This window comes from Nannospalax galili, unplaced genomic scaffold (assembly GCF_000622305.1).
Source record: "Nannospalax galili isolate Female #2095 unplaced genomic scaffold, S.galili_v1.0 scaffold261, whole genome shotgun sequence".
NCBI classification, from domain to species: Eukaryota; Metazoa; Chordata; class Mammalia; order Rodentia; family Spalacidae; genus Nannospalax; species Nannospalax galili.
Window position 1 is genome coordinate 2092619 of NW_008345226.1, and position 4742 is coordinate 2097360.

A 4742-nucleotide genomic window follows, 5' to 3' on the forward strand; every position below is an offset into this window, starting at 1 on the left:
GTTCCCAGATGCTATTGTGGTATGGACATCTCATTTCATTTCCTGAGTTCTAAAAGGCAATGGTACCTTTCCTCTGACACTGAGATGTATCTGCCCATTTCTTCTTTCACTCTAAATTTGACATAAATGTATTTATCTGAGGACTGTGGCAAAGTATTCTTTTAGGTATATAAACTATTATAAACTATTAACAGAAAAGGCCTACAGATTTATTTCTTCTCAAACACACTCACAGTATGACCATGGTGGTCTCTGGTCTTGGTGTGCTGACCTCAGACACAAAGGCCCCAGAAGTGGTACAGCCCTGTATGGACTCTCATCTTCTTTAACTGCTCCAGATCCTCACAGAACTTGCTGTCTAGACCATTGGCCAGAACCTGGCTCTGTTTCCCATCCTTTACATCATTCTGTTTGTTCAAGAACAAGCCTGGGATCTTGTACTGGGGGCAATTCTGCATGATGGTGATCACAGTTTCCACCTCATCCACGGTGAGTTCCTCAGCCCTCTTGGTGAGGTCAGTGTCTGCTTTCCTCTCACACCACATGAGGGTATATTCGCCCCACACCCTTACTGGCAATGAGGGCAAAGGCCACTTTCTGTCACCCATCGATGTTGGTGTTGAGTTCTTACAAAATGTGCTAGAAATGGTTGTGCTTACAAAATGTTCTCAGGGATCACTAGAGACATGGAACAGTGTAGGCCTCCTCTGAAAGAGCTGTGGCTAAGCACTTTTGAAACAGTAAAATTCCAGGATGGAGGTCTAGAAGTAACTTACCACTCTTTCAAAATGGAAATGTCCAAAGTGAACTCAGTGCTTCTTGTTGTTATCAACTTGAGCTTTTGGAAATAAACTGACTTTTCAAAATAATTATCAAGGACTTTGGCCCTGAGAATCACACCTGTAACCACAGGAAATACACATTCTTTAAAGATGAGAAGACCTGTGGGTGCTGGGAGAGGGATTAAGAGTGAGAGAGTTAAGGGAGTCAGTGTTAATATTTTCCCAAGAACTTAATTAGTTGAAAAGGGGAAGAATATTTACTGCATAGAACTAGCCAATCACATGTGCAATAAACACTTATTAAATACCTACAAATTAGTACTGACCCCAGGAGAAGCTGGTGAGACAGCAGCATGCCTCATGCCGTTCTTATATTCTAGTGAAGCAGACAGATGAGAGGCAAGTAAGCAAATGGATAAGTAGAAAACTAAGTTGCTTAGTTTTCTCTCAGTGATCTGGAGAAATCATGCAATGCAGACAGAGAATTGTCAGGGTTGAGACATTAGGTGAAAGCAATTTTGCATGGAGTGTCAGGAGAGATCTCTCTGACCTGAATGAGAAGAGCCTGAAAAGATCCTGTTATAAGTATTTTGGGGAGAAAAATGAAGAAAGCAAAGAAAAGCCTTGGCAAATTTGAACAGAATATAGTTCGCTAGACAGCCTACACGGCATGAAGTTATAGTGTGTGTGCAGCTGGATCCCAAGGATGTTAGAGACGGTGGTAAGATGTCTGGATTTAAAGTGTAATCAGAAACTTTACGGGACATGTAACATACAGAAACATGATTTATGTTTGTAAAGAACCACTGGTTTAGAACAGCTATAAAAAAAAATAGATTGGAATGCCACAGGGCTAAGAACGGTTTTTACATTTGTTTGTTGTTTTGTTTTCTGTTTTTGTTTTTGTTTTTTTCTGAGACAAGGTCTCCCTGTAGCTCCAGATCACCTAGAACTTGTTATGTAAACCAGACTGGCCTCACAGAGATCCATGTGCCTCTGCCTGCTGAGTGACCTTTTGATTCCTTTAAGGGAATATTGAATCCCTGTCAAAGCTTTCAGTCCCCTCAGTCATTGTGGTACTGAAAGAAGCAGTTAGCATACAAACAAAACAAATGGCAGTTTCAATAAAACTTTACTGAACTTTTTGCAATGGAAGATGTCAAAAGAGGAAAGGGAGAAGAATATCAGTAAAAATGAAAATATCTTGAACTCTGAGATCAGTGCTCCCTACCATGCTGCTGAAGATCCTGGGCCCAGAGAAGAATCAGGGTGCTCAGTGCCGGCTCAAGGAGTCCTTCCAGGATATACCCACTAGACCACAAAACCGGCTTGGAAAATCTATCCAACTGTTCTTGATAAGTTTTCTGAATAATAAAAACCTCAGGAGATGAGGTAACAATGTAGAAAAAAAACAAACAAACTTTATTTACAAAAGCTGGCTATAGGCTGCTGATTCCTAGTTTACTTGGTTATAGTGTTGGAACTTGTGAGAAGTCATTAGAACTGTGATGTATGTAGGAAGGAGAGCGAAAGCCTAACTTTCTGATGGATAGAATGTTGAGTATAAGTAAAAGATTCTTGGCCTGAGCAATGGGATAATAGATACTGGGTGAGCACATTTGAGACAAGGGAAAATGAAAGATACATATTTGTTTATGTATTTGTGCACTGATACATTCACTTACCTACTACACAAATATTTTTGAAGTGTCTTTCATTATCAATTCACTATTTCCATCACATTGGGTTATACCATGCTGAATCAGACCTGGGTTCTGGTCCCAGAGTATCCAGCAGAGTAAACATAAGATGTATGTAAAATATAGACAGTAAGACAACACAACACAGGTCCAAATAAAATGAGAGAATACTAAGATACAACGAGCACACACTGTAGCAATGTAGAACTCATAATGTCCTTCAAACCTTTATACCTGACAGCCAGAGACTCTGGGGTTTAGAAGAGACATCAAAAGTCTAGCTTAGAGCCAGGCATGGTGGCACACACCTTTAATCCTAGCACTCGGGAGGCAGAGGCAGGTGGATCTCTGTGAGTTCAAGGCCAACCTGGTGTACATAGTGAGTTCCAGGACAGCTGGGGTTACAGGGAGACCCTGTCTCAAAAAGACCAAAAAATAAAAATTAAAAAAAAAATCTAGCTCAACTTTCCTAATTAGATCCTTGAATTCCCCTCACATTCCCTTCTAAAATCAGGTAAGTTTACGCTTAAATATTTTCATGGAGAGAGAACTCATAATCTGAGTGAAGGCTCCAGCTGTGTCATGTGTTAAAACAAAATCTGCTGGTAGTTTACAATTTTCTTATTTTAAATTATTCCATTTGGAGCCATATGAACTGGTCTAATTTTTCTTCCTCGTAGTAGCTCATCAGAGAGTTAAAGATCATACTTCAATCATCTTATCACCCTAGAATATTTTCTATAACTTTCAACATTTTCTGGATTTTCTTGGAGACATAGAACTTGCATTTTATAGAAAATGTGCTAAACAACATTCCAGCAATAGCTGTTGGCATGTTGTATCCACCTTTCTTCATCTCATGCATTTAAGGAGGGGAGAATGTAGACAGTGAGGCAATGAACTTCTGTAAATAACAATTAAGGAACCCCAGGAGAAGCTAACACTGCCTTATTCCTGGTGGCACTGACCTTATAAATTCTTGTCTGTCTTACTCATTAGTTCATTTTCATGACCAAATGTTTGAGAAGAAACAACTTAAGGGAGGAAGGATTTATTTTGGCTCACAGTTTGAGGGGTACAGTCCAGGATGGTGGGGGATGCTTGATGGTGGAAGTAGCTCGTGGCTGTGTCAGCAAGAGGGAAAGGCTGCTTGCTCACATCCTAGCAGAACAGAAAGCAAAGAGACTGACTAGACCAGAAGTGGAGCTGTGTTATAGTCTGGAAGTTCTGACCTGCTTCCTCCAGCTAAGTCACACTTCCTAAAGCTTGCATAGCATTCTACAACATAGCAGCACCACCAGCTAAGAACCAAATAGTCAATCAGGCAAACCAGTGGGGCACATTTCAGCTTCAAACCATAACACTAGAAAAGTGAGAAATGAGGAGAAGGAGGTAGAGGGACAGGAAAGAAAGAGGGAGAGGGAACCCTGGCATCATAGATCATTAAGTTACTGATGTGATCTCGTGGAGACATGAACTCAGTCTAGTACCATGTATTTTCATAAACACAAGTAGCCAAACCTCAGTGAAAACCAAATCAAATCACTTAAAATTTTAAACATTTCCCAGAATGAAGCCTGTTAACAAGAGGGTGATGGAAAAGTTCACAAGCATCAGAAGCATTCATCATAGACAGAACCATTTCCCATACCTGAGGACCCCTTGCTCCCTGGCCTCCAGTGAAGTCATTGCAGACTTTGGAATGAATAGAAGTTGTTTTATGTAAAATAAGAAGATTCCATACTTCAGAATACAAAATTAGACCACTGACTGGGGAAAAAAAAACCCACTTTCTTTAAGATCTTCATTAATTCTCAGTTTTCAGAGGTGTAAAGTTTTTAGTAAATACATTTGGGGAAAAATAATTATTTTCTGCCCCATAACATCATCTGTCCTACAGTCACAGTCAGTGACATGAGTCAGTTTCTCTAAGAACACAGTCCTATGATCACTTCCAGTTCCAGCATTGGTCCTGCTTTCCCCTCTCACTCTCACTTTCTGCCCCCCTGCGTTTCTGCTATCCTAGTTCAGACTCTCTTGATTTATTGCCTGGACTGCTGTATTGGCTTCCTTCCTGCCTCATTTTTTGCCGATCGCCCCTCATCATGGAGAAACTTCCACCTTTGCCCCAGATTATATGACAGCAGCTGTGACTTCCCCATGGCCTGTCTCAGAACTCTCTTTGGCTCCTATTACCTTAAAACTAGGTATAATTAAATCAAATCTGACACTCCTTCTTTTTCCTAGGAGCCCCTTTTGA

General features: G+C 40.5%; 1 pseudogene; it reads right to left on the reverse strand.

Annotated features, from left to right (window-relative positions):
• Nucleotides 1-272: 272 nt before the first annotated feature.
• On the reverse strand, nucleotides 273-608 carry LOC103740744 (annotated as a pseudogene).
• Between the last annotated feature and the right edge of the window lie 4134 nt (nucleotides 609-4742).